General features: G+C 46.1%; 1 long non-coding RNA gene across 3 annotated transcripts in view; it reads right to left on the reverse strand.

Annotated features, from left to right (window-relative positions):
• The window catches only part of LOC110744170, a 34,421-nt gene that overhangs the window by 7,186 nt on the left and 14,476 nt on the right, over window positions 1-12,759 (reverse strand). The window contains exon 4 of one of the 3 annotated variants that reach the window (XR_004176892.1): window positions 7,565-11,484. The exons of the other annotated variants lie outside the window; for them this stretch is intronic. This is a non-coding gene — a long non-coding RNA (uncharacterized LOC110744170). Of the gene's footprint in view, window positions 1-7,564; window positions 11,485-12,759 lie in introns of those variants that run through there. 3 annotated transcript variants of the gene reach the window in all.

A 12,759-nucleotide genomic window follows, 5' to 3' on the forward strand; every position in this document is an offset into this window, starting at 1 on the left:
CCCATTAACAATAGCCACACACACAAAAAAAAACTAAACTAAAATACCGAGGAATACAGCTAACCAAGGAGGTGAAAGATCTCTAAAGGAGAATTACAAAACACTGCTGAAAGAAATCATAGATGACACAAATATTTGGAAAAACATCCCACGCTTATGGATTGGAAAAACCAACATCATTAAAATGGCCACACTGCCCAAAGCAATTTACATTTCAACATTATTACTATCAAGCTACTGATGTCGTTTTTCACAGAGTTAGAAAAAAATCCATTCTAAAATTCATATAAAACCAAAAAAGAACCCAAACAACCAAAGCAATTCTAAGCAAAAAGAACAAAGGTAAGCATCATACTACCTGACTTCAAACTATACTACAAGGCTACAATAACCAAAATAGCATGGTACTGGTACAAAAACGCATAGACTAATGGAACAGAATAGAGTACCCAGAAATAAAGCTGCACACCTACAATCATCTGATCTTCAACAGAGTTGACAAAAATAAACTATGGAGAAGAGACGCTGTTCAATAAATAGTGCTAGGATAACTGGCTAGCCACATGCAGAAGAATGAAACTGGACCCATACCTATCACCATATACAAAAATTGATTTGAGATGGATTAAAGACTTCAACGTAAATCTTCAAATTACAAAAATCTAGGGGAAAAAAACTAGAAAATACCCTTCTCTGTATCAGCCTTGGCAAATAATTTATGGCTAAGTCCTCAAAAGCAAATGAAACAAAAATAAAAATTGACAAATGGGACCTCATTAAACTAAAGAGCTCCTGCACAGCAAAAGAAACTATAAAGGGAATAAACAGACAACCTGCAGAATGGGAGAAAATATTCATGAACTATGCATCCAACAAAAGTCTAATATCCAGAATCCATCAGAAACTTAAATTAACAAGCAAAAAACAACCCCATTAACAATTGGGCAAAGGACATGAACAAACACTTTTCAAAAGAAGATAGACAAGCAACTAACAAACGTATGAAAAATTCTCATCATCACTCATCGTCAGAGAAATGCAAATGAAAGCCACAATGACATAACATCTCACACCAGTCAGAATGCCTTTTGTTAAAAAGCCAGAAAGTAACAGTTGCTGGTAAGGGTGTAAAGAAAAGGGAATGCCTATACACTGTTGGTGGGAATGTAAATTAGTTCAGCCACTGTGGCAACTAGTTTTGAGATTTCTCAAAGAACTGAGAGTTGAACCACCTGATTCAACTCAGCAGTCCCATTACTGGGTATAAACCCAAAGGAAAATAAATCATTCTACCAAAAACTACATGCACCTGTATTTTCATCACTGCACTATCCACAAGAGTAGACACAGAATCAACCCAGGTGCCCATCAACAGTGGATTGGATGAAGAAAATGTGGTACATATACACCACGACATACTATACAGCCATAAAAAGGAATAAAATCATGTCCTTTGCAGCAGCATGGATGCAGTTGGAAACCATTAACCTAAGACAACTAACACAGAAAAACAGAAAACCAAATACTACATGTTCTTACTTATAAGTGAGAGCTAAACATTAAGTACACACGGGAACTTAAATATATATATATTGCATTTCAGTGACAACACAGTGATGGGGATAGTTCTCAATTTCCCTTTAATTGTTTCAATACAATAGCTGGCAAGCTGGCAATGGGGGACACTTCCCAAGTTGGCCAACTTTAGTTCCTTTCTGGAGATCTGCACTTGGAAGATTCTGAAGGGACATGATTTTCAATTCCTCCTCTGGAGTGTCCGAAACCTTGCCAACAGAGTTGGCAAAATGTGGAACTAGGCCATTCTTCTCCTGAGCGTGGGACTTCTCCGGCTGGCCCTGCACTGAAAACAACCCCACCCTGTAGTCCTGTCCTGAGCTTCCATATCCGGCCACCAAAATGACCTGTTGGGGCTCCTGAAGATGACGGCGTTAGGTAACCAGAACTAAGTCAACAAACTGGGGTTATCGGCTTAATAGTTTAACAGGCTGACACTCCCAGAAAACATATTTGTATTTTCACTGGGCTTTCTGGAAACAATAGTTTAAATCAAAGGAGCAAATCCCTTCTCTTGACAAATATTTGTTGACTATGGGACACACAGCTACAGAACACTTTTCCTTTCAAGGATACATAGTTCACGTGTTGCAGCTGGCTGTCGTGAAGCTCTGAGTTAACCTGCCCCAGTCGAAAGAACAGAAAGCTGGGTAGACACAGATAACCAAGGGCCCCTCTCTGAACACTGGTCCCTTGCTTATAAAAGAGACTCTTGGACTCTCTGAGCTTTGGTCCCCTGGCTTTTGTAAAGGAAATTCTTGGGCTGTAAAGGCCTTTTCAGTTCTAAATTGAAACTGAAATTCACCAGCTCAGCTCCAGCCACTCAAGCCTCTCAGGTTACCCACCTGAACCACATTCTCCACAAGATTGATGGGTAAATAACACTGCCTTCCCACCCAGTTAATCTCATAGGTTGCCTGAACAAAAAGCGTCTGCAGCTTTCCTCCTCTGTGTGTTGTGGTTATTCGATTACCGCCCCCTGCAAGTTCCCAGATAAATTCCCTTAACTTAAAACTTAACCTTTGAAACAAACTGAAATTCATTCTCAAGTGAGCTGCAGTAAGGCCCAAGAGGCATCTTGCTTTTCCTGGCTGAAAGCAGGCAGAATGCACATCCCAAGGTGGCTCTTGGTCTAAGTGGATGAGGGGTTCACTGCTCAGCACCATTAAAGGAGGCAGGAAAGAACAGGGGGAGGAGAAGGAAGAGCTATGGCAACCTGTCCCCACTCTGCCCAGCCCCTCAGGTAGCTCAGGCCCCGAAAAGCAATTCCAGCATAAAGGAGTCATGATTCTCTAATGGAAGCAAGGGAGAGAGGATGGAAAGGGAACCCTGGGATCAGGGCAGGACCCCTGCTACCCATGAGGCTGACTGAATTAGTCCACCCAAGAGCATGAGAGTAGCTGCCCACTCTTAAGCACTCAGGCAGGTCAAGCCTGTGCTGTATTCTTTATGGGCATTACTTCATTTAATTTTCAAGTAAGGCAGAAACTATCCTTTTCTCTTTATAAAGGGTGGAACTGAGACACAAAGAGGTAGACTGACCCTGCAAGAAAATAAAGTCATAGCTTCTGTCAGGTCCAAATAACAGGCTGAAAACATTTTTCAGAGGCTCAATTCATAGAATTCCTTTCACCCACTAGTCCGCAAAGCATTCCTCATTTTGCCAATTAAAAGTGGTTGCTTCTCTGCAGCTCCCAACCTGGAACACTTTCCCCTTCCTCTGCCTTCTTAGTACAGATGTGAACACCCTTAATACCCCTCTGGACTGGCCTTGGAGGGCCTTGTCCATTGTGGATCCCAACTGAGTTGGGCCAAGTGCTGGAGCCAGACATGCATGATGACACATGGAAGACACAGGAGGAAACCATGAGAAAACAGGATGCTTTGCAGAACATCCTTCCCAGGGATGCTAACAGTGAGCAGATGACCAAATACCCTGTTCCCATCGTCCAGGCCAGAGGGCCGGCAGGGTTGACCCTTACCTGTTGTCTATAACTAACACCAAGGCTGAACCTTGTATCACACAAACCCACATATTTTCTTAGTCTTATGGAGTCTTTTGCCTTGAAAATATCCAACAGCTGTGCATTCCACAGTCAATTGTACATTAATCATACATCATAGGGGAAAATGCCATCATTGCTTCCAAATCTGCTAATGTGCAGACAGGCACCCAGCTTCTGAGCTGCAAGGGAAGAGAGGCAGGTCTCCAAATTCCAGCTGGCTCCTTTCGGCTTGCTGCGAAGCCTCAGACATCTGGCTAGGAAGATTGGCTAATGTGCCGTCCCTTGGCTGTGGCATGCGTGATTACATAAAGGTTTGAGCACCACTTGACAAAGCCTCGCTTGCTCTCTCCAGCCCTGCGATGATCTGAGACGCCCACCTCAGCTCACCTCCTTTCCTTCTTTTTTTTCCTCTTTCTTTCTATTTGTTTCTTTCGTACTGTCTGTCACTCTTTCTGGCTCTCTCTGTCTCTCTCTCCCCCACTCCAACAATTCAGGGCAGTGTACGTCAAAAAAACAAAAGTAGACTGGAAACATTAATTTTTAACAGTTCCTATTTGCTGAAGACCTATTATGCACCAGGGACTTTGCACGCACCGGTTCTAAACCTTATCAACACTCTGCCAGCTGAGCGGTATTATCCCCATTTGCAAATGAAGAAACTGAAGCAAATGGAAATTAAGTGACTTTCCCAAGTCATGCAGCTGGGAAGTGGCAGAGCCAAGATTCAAACCCTGATCTGGTTGATTCTCTCATGACACATTCTTTTCTGTTCCACAGTCCTATAGGGTCCTCCTATTGGACCTGGGCGATTGCCTGCGTCAGCTTCCTTAAGCCCAGAAGTGAAAGATGACTCACTAGACAGACCAGGCTAACTCAGGGCAGAGCAGGGGGCAGGCGGGAGGAAGGCGGAGGAAAGAGGACTGGCAGACCAGGAGAGACCTATGAGGGAGGTTTTGCAGAAGGAAACTGTTTGTTGTGAAACGTTTAATTATTGCACTTGGGGGTAATTTATTATCAGGGAAATTAAGTGATTCCATTAGCCTCCTGTCGCTTTCCAAAATAAATCTGTCAGGGCAGGGTGAGGGGGGGAAAGGAAATGAGAGCTTCTCTGTTTTAATTTGTTTTTCTACAGATTGCCAACTGGAGGTGCGGGCTCCATTGATCCATAGGAAGGGAGCTGGCAGCCATCCTGGGTGAGTCTCTGCTACCCTCAGCCCCTCTGCAACCACATTTCCATATCGGAACAAAACCCGAGCCCAGCTTTGGAAAGTGGGGCAAGTGCCCAGTCAGCGCAGAAAGAAACTGAAGGCCTGGGAACAACAGACAGCTCTGCCACCAGCTGGATCTGGCACCTTGAGCAACTCACTCCCCAGCTAATAAATGAGGCTCTCAAATGGTACTGCCCCTTCACCCCTAACCTCCTCTAAGTACCAGCTGCACAAGCCTCCAATAATCCTGTGTCTCGGGTACCTTAACACAACATTGAGCTTATAATAAGGGCTCAACCAATGGCAGTGCTCTCCTATCCTTACCACCAGATATTCTTGCTATCTCTGTCTAATAGATGTGGCTCTCAGGAAGCAAATTCTATAGCCAGAACAGGAATCCAGGTCTGAGTCCTCAGCCAGCCCACTAAGCCACTGCCCCACACTGTCATCTACTTCTGTGCCTGCCCAGGAATTACTCTACATACACTTCAATTGTCCTCATAGCAGCAATGTGAAATCCTGCCTCCCTGGACTGTGGGCAATCGAAGACAGGGCACTATTGTTTTAGTCTTTATATCTGAACCAGCCCAGGGCCTAAACAAATGCAAAAAACACTTTATTACTTTTCCTAGCCCCAGTGCTTGGCACTCAGCAGGTACCCAATATATATTTGTCGAATTAATAATTCTGTAATATGAGATTTCTCACTTAGCTGAATGGATAACTAGATCTTAACTGAGGGAGAGGACATTGTGCCTTTTTCATGGAAAATCTAAATACATGGAAAGAAAAGAGCTAAGAACAGTCTGCTAATTTTACTAGGGAGAGGCCAAACTGTGCTCCTCTGCCTAAGAGCTTCAATTTCCTCAGCAACTCCACTGTGGCTCTGCAGAGATGAATGCCATCAACCGATAAGAGTGCCAGAGGCCTTGGGTCACTGAAATCTTCTTCCCACAGATGCTCGGCCCTGGCCATGTCTGCAGGGGGCTGCAATCTTTCTCTGGGCACAGTTTCCTGCTCATTTCCTCATCTATAACATGATAACAGAGTAGCATCACTCAGCCCCTGGACATGAAAGCAGGAACTATAGGGTACTAAGATCTGTGTTCTGGCCACTGGCAGATCTAGACAACATGCAAGGTCTTCTGAAAGATTTAGCACCCACTGGGGCACTTCAAGATCAGATGCACCAAGTTCAATGCCAAGGGGACCCAATTCTGTCATCTCAGAGGCAGACATGTGACTGCCATTATCAAGATATTACCCCAGCTCCCCATTCATGTCAGGTATAGTGCGGGTGAGACTTCTTCACTGTAGACCCAAGTCTGACTTCACCTCCAGCCCATGACTGCTGTTTGTTCAACAAATCCACAGGTGGGAGGAACACACACCCTAGACATATGGTCTGAGTGGTTTTCTAAGTCAATAAATAGCTTTGGTTACCACAAACCATTCAAACTGGCTGAAGACGTATCTGCCAGGGGAGCCAATGAACACGAGCTGGGAGGGAGATCAAATGCCTAACTCAAGTCCTGCACATCCTGATTCTCACTCTACCTGCAAGGGATGGTAGGGCAGAGTGGGGATGCCATCCCATCTCTTGAATGATCGCTGCCTGGGTTCCCTGTCTATGAGCTAGACAAAGATCATCAAGTGAACTCCCCAAATCAATGTGTCCCAAATTTTAACATGCACACAAATCACCTGAGACCTTGTCAAAATGCAGATTTTTATATAACAGGACTAGGAAAGGGTCCAAGATTCTTCATTTCTAATAAGCTCTCAGTTGATACTGATGCTGCTGGTCTGCAGACCACACTTCTAATGGCAATGCCTTAAATTCTTTAAGCCTGTTTCATCTGCAAAATAAGGCTAATACTAGTTGCCTCACAAGGTTGTTGGAGATTTGATGAGATAACATACATTAAGCACCCAGCAAAGCATCTCGCACATAATGGAACATGTACTACACACGAGTTTTACCTTCTTTGCATTTCCACACAACTCCAGCTGACCCCTGAGCCAGTGGTTCCTGATCTTGTTTGGCTAATAGACTCCTCTGAGAACCTAATAAAAACCTGGGACTCTTTATCAGTCTGGATGGGTTAGGCCGTATAAGCAAAATCCCCATGGTTTAACACAGCCAAAGTTTAATTCCTGCTCCTGCTACATTTCCAGCATGGGTCAGTATGTTCTCTGCTCACTGAAGTCATTCAGAGACTCAGACTAATAGATGCTCCATCTCAATATACAACCCACGATCATGGTGCGATCAAGGTGGAGGGAAGGAGCATGGTGAATCATACATTGCTCTTACAGTGTCTGCCCCAAAGAGACACACATCACTTCCACTCACATTTCAGAGGCCAAAACAAATCCTAGAACAATGCTTCATATCCAAGGGGCCAAGGAAGTACAATTCTATCCTTTGCCCAGAAGATGGAGAGCCAGAAGCATTTGGTACAGAACATAATGATTACCACCAATCTACTTCCCAGAGAAAAGAATGCAAATAGAGGCCGGGTGCGATGGTTCATGCCTATAATCCCAGCACTTTGGGAGGCTAAGGCAGGCGGATCATGAGGTCAAGAGATCGAGACCATCCTGACCAACATGGTGAAACCCCATCTCTACTAAAAGTACAAACAGTAGCTGGGTGTAGTGGTGCATGCCTGTAGTCCCAGCTACTCTGGAGGCTGAAGCAGGGGAATCGCCTCCTTGAACCCAGGAGGCGGAGATTGAGGAGAGCCAAGATCACACCACTGCACTCCAGCCTGGCGACGGAGCAAGACTCCATCTCAAAAAAAAAAAAAAAAATGCAAATATAGAAGCATGCCTATAACTCCATGAGGTCCACAGACCTGTTCACTTCCTGAGCCCTGTTCACCCTTAATACTGTCTGAGTGTGACCAAGGAGATATGGGGAGAAATGGTGCTCATTCGTTAATTGAGCAAATGTGATTGTCTACTATGACCAGTACATGTTGTGTGGGCAACAAGATAGACCCGGTCCACACTTTCACAAGGCTTATATTCTACAGGGAATACAAAGACAGTAATCAGGAAATTACAGCAGATAGTAAGTGCCCTCAAGGTAATATACATAGCGTGATGTAACGAAGAGTTACTGGGAGGTAGGAGGGACTGACTCTTGATATCTTGATAATGATATCAAGATATGATATCTAATATCTTGATAATGGCAGTCACATGTCTGCCTCTGAGATGACAGAATTGGGTCCCCTTGGCATTGAACTTGGTGCATCTGATCTTGAAGTGCCCCAGTGGGTGCTAAATCTTTCAGAAGACCTTGCATGTTGTCTAGATCTGCCAGTGGCCAGAACACAGATCTTAGTACCCTATAGTTCCTGCTTTCATCTCCAGGGGCTGAGTGATGCTACTCTGTTATCATGTTATAGATGAGGAAATGAGCAGGAAACTGTGCCCAGAGAAAGATTGCAGCCCCCTGCAGACATGGCCAGGGCTGAGCATCTGTGGGAAGATTTCAGTGACCCAAGGCCTCTGGCACCCTTATCGGTTGATGGCATTCATCTCTGTAGAGCCACAGTGGAGTTGCTGAGGAAACTGAAGCTCTTAGGCAGAGGAGCACGGTTTGGCCTCTCCCTAGTAAAATTAGAGGTCAGAGAAGGTCACACTGACCAGTGAAGCTCAAGGATGAGAAAGAGCCATACATGTGCTGAGCTAGAAGAAAATTATTCCAGGCTAAAGGAATAGCAAGTGCAAAGGCCCAGTGATAGAAAGAGATCACTGTGCTGGATGAATAGGCGAAGGCCAGTGTGGCAGGGGCTTTGTGAATGAAGTGGTCAGTGATAGGAGATGTGGTTGGAGGTGAGCTCAGAGAGGTGAGTGGGGGGTCGCTTGTGCAGACCCTGGGTAAGTGTTCATGGCCTGACCCAGATCCTTGGGTATCCTTCCCCCATGGCAAGGGGAATCGGAGGTGATCCTGAAGCACATGGGGAAAAGTCAGTTGTACTCGCAGGACAACACAGCCTGAAGCTGAGGCCAAGGCCCTGAGGGTAAATGACACTAGTGCTAAACCCAACAACCTAAGGTACAAGACCCTCCATAAACACCCACCGTCTCAGTCTTCTCTCTCCCCCTGCAGGACCCAGCTTGAAAGCTCCCTCTGGAACTCAATATATCTCTCTTTTCTCCTGTACAAAGACCCATACTGCCTTCCTCTCCTCCCCAGTCTATGTCAGACTGGGCTCCCTATCTCCAGTTTCCTCCTCTCTGCCCTCCAGGCCGTTATGATGGTCTTCCTCCTTAGAATACTGTTACATGTCATCCCTACATGAACATGAACTGCTCTTCCTGTAGAAAACAGCATAAATCCCACCTCCTCTGATATTCTAAGGACCATTTGCAGCTGAGGCCAACTGGCCTATTGAATTTTTTACTTCTCCCAAGCAGCCTTGATTTGGCCTAGTGGCATTGGTTACTATTACACCCAAAATTCTCATCTCTCCAAGGAAACTGCAAGCTCTTAGAGGGCAAGAATGATATAATTGAGCAGGTGTCCTCCTCACTCACCTGCCAGAGTGCCTAGCTCAGAGATGGTACTCAGGAAATGGCTTGATTCCTGAAGGCAGAGGCAGCAAACTGGGAAATGTGCTGACTCTGCCCTCTGTGCCCAGCCACCACATTTGTCCAGGCAGCTTGCTTAGCAGGGCCTGGAGCTGACAGGGGCTCAACCAATGCTGGTGGAATAAACCGCCAGATCCATCTTGGCTTGGAGATTTGGGATGGATGAGCTGACACCTTTGAGCCTCAGTTTCCTCCTGTCTAAACTAGGGATGATGTGAGTTCCTTCCTCATGAGGCCGTTGTGAAGATCAAATGAAACATGAATGGGTTTTGTGAACCATGGAGTCCTCACATATTATGAGTGGCTGAATGAGCCCCTGGTCAACAGCACAGTGGACGCCACACCCAGTGGAGAAGGATGTGAACCAGAGGGCTGAGTGGAGCACATCCTGCTTCCTACCAAAGCAGGTCAACCAAGAGCAAAGAGTAACAACAGGGTCGCATTCCAGGAAAGGGCGTCTAAGCTTTGAAGGATGAGTGTCTTCTATCCCATCATGTCTCACATCAATTCTACTTGCCCTCTAATGCCTTCCCCTGGTCTTATGGGAAGACGGGAAGGAGAGGTGGCTGGTCAGGTCGGGAGGGAGGCCTGGGTGGTGAAGTTTTATATTGCATTCTTGGTCCCCAGCCTCCTTCCACCTTCCTTGCTTTTTAGAGAGCTTATTTAAGTTGGGTTGCCCTCCAGAGGCCTGCTCTGGCTTCCTGCATATTCTGTCATTCAGAGAACCCTGGGCTCTGAGGAGCATCAGGAAAGGTCAGTGAGTCCTTCATATGCTCAGAACAAGAGGGTCCAATCCTCCCAAGCAGAGAATGATGCAGAAAATGGTTCAGGAGCCAAACTGTTTCCTGAAGTCCAACACCATTGTCAGCACCTCCACATCCAGGTAACATTCCACAGGCACACAGGCCTGAGTGGAATTCAGGCTCTGCCATGTACCAACTGTGTGACCCTGGGCAAGTCCCTTAATCCTTCATAGGTTCGGTTTGCTCCTAATACCTACTACTTAAGATTGCTGTAAGAACATATCGAGAGAATGCTTGCAGAGCAGTTAACATAGTGTCTGGCAATGTATTTTAGCGATTTTCACGATTATACCATCAAGGCACAGTTGTAGGATTTGACCTACAGAGGACTGGAAGCTCCAATCTTTAGTGTTCACTCACAGACCCCCCACCCCCAGTAGGGAAAGAGCCACCATTCTATAATGCCTGTCCCTGAGACACTTGGGAATCTCCACCATCACCCGTGCCCACTCCCCATACTCTCAGAGTAGCCACTGGATCAAGATGTCTTAGTTCAGAACAAACAGGAAAATGTCTACCCTGGCAAGTTCCCAGACCTGATTGCTCACGTCATGGCCACACTTTGCCACTCCTCTTATAATTAGAAACTGAGGGAGACGGCAGGGCAGAAGGCAGAGATTTAAAACATTTTTATCCCAAAGCCATGCCCAAGTCCAGGCACACACTCAACACCCACCACGGAAATCTCACCCTGTCAGCTGGTGAACCAAAAAGCACATCTGTCTCCCCCAACATTCATGCAGAAAAGTAACGTTGTGCTGGTCACCTACATGCCTCTCTGAATCTCTCAAAGGCAGAGGAAGATTACGCCTCTGCATCTTTAGGGACCCAACGCCTTACAAACAGTGCACATGCAATAAATGCTTGTTCAATTTAATTGCATTGAAAGAATCCTATTCTCTCCATAGGTGCAGAGAGCAGCAAGCCCTACCTAGGAGAACCGCTCCCTAAGAACCCCATCCCCTGAGGCAGATGCACATCCAGCCTGGTGAGCAATCTTGCTGCTCCACACAGGCGTTTAGTCTTGGGTTATTGGTTACCTGCTCACACCTGCCCCTCTATCTGGCCTTACAAACTTCTGAAGAGTAGAGATGATCTGTCTTCTGGAGCAGAGGGAGTAGAGGCATCAGTATGAGGTGCTGGCTACTCTCCATTTGCCCTTCCAGAGCCTCCCTCCACTTTGCTCTGCTCTGCTCTGTGTCCAGGGAAGCCAAACTCCATGAACTGCATCAACAAGGTTTCCCTGGTGTCTGACTTCCAGAGGGTTTCAGCCAATGAGAGGTGCTAAGAGGAGAACAGAAGGTGGGAGGAGAGACACGTCAGGGTATTTATTTCCCCAACTCCCTCCCTGATGGGCCAGAGCTTGTTTGGGCTGCATTCCTCTACCCAAGGGCATAGCTCCTGTCAGGTGGCCCTCTCCTTTGCTTTAGCTCTCCTGCCCCTAAACTCTACAGGCACAGGTGTAGCAATGGTTTTCTGCTGTAACTAATCCTGGCATCCTTCATCATCCCTTGTTAGTGTCCTTTAACTCTGCCCACTCTTTGTAAATAGTCCCCTCACTGAATTCTCCTCAATTACAATCCAAGTGTCATGTGCTTCCTGCCAGAATCTTAACAGATAGACTCGGAAATCTGAAGAGCTGGGTTCTAGTACTGGCACTGTGGCAGCTACGTGCCTTTCGCAAGGCCCGTCCCTTCTAGGTTCTCTTCCTCTGCAAAATGGATGACATAACTAAGAGTCTATAAGTCCCAGGGTCCCTAGGACAGTGCTGTAGCCATAGATGGTGCTGGAAACTATTTGATCAAAGGCTGCTATGGTGCGGAAAGGAGAGAGTGTCTGGTGAGTGCAGGGGTATCAAGTGCAGGAGTATACTGTGTTGTACATTGGCAGAAACAATCAGTGCCAGAGGAAACTGTTTTCCAGAAACCTATGTTAGTGCTTTAAGTGGCTGAAATGGCAGAGAAGTTTGGCTGTGTATAGGTGTATAGAAATAAGAGAACAATGGCTAAGAGCATGGCATGAGTCAGAACAGTCCTGAGTTCAGGTCTCAACTGCCATTGCCGTATTTTGTGACCATTGAAAGCCCTTTCACCCCTCTACATTCCCCTCCCTTACATGTAAAATGCGGGTGATATGAACACCTCCCTGAAGAGGCTGATATGAGAGTGAGAAATAGATGCATAGCATTTACCACAATGCCTAACACAGTGAGTGACACATAGTGGGAATAAATACTACCTATCACAACAAAAAAAGGCCTTTGTGGCCAGGTACAGTGGCTCATGTCTGAAATTCCAGTGTTTTGTTTGGGAGGTCAAGATGGGAGGATTGCTTGAGGCCAGGAGTTTGAGATGAGCCTGGGCAATATAGCGAGACCCCCATCTCTCCAAAAAATGAAAAATTTAGCTAGGCATGGTGGTGCACACCTGTAGTTCCAGCTACTCAGGAGGCTAAGGTGGGTGGGAGGATCACTTGAGCCTGAAAAGTCAAGGTTATAGTGAACCGTGACTGCACCACTGCACTTCAGCCTGGGTGGCAGAGCAAGATCCTGTCTCAAAA

This window comes from Papio anubis, chromosome 11 (assembly GCF_008728515.1).
Source record: "Papio anubis isolate 15944 chromosome 11, Panubis1.0, whole genome shotgun sequence".
NCBI lineage: Eukaryota > Metazoa > Chordata > Mammalia > Primates > Cercopithecidae > Papio > Papio anubis.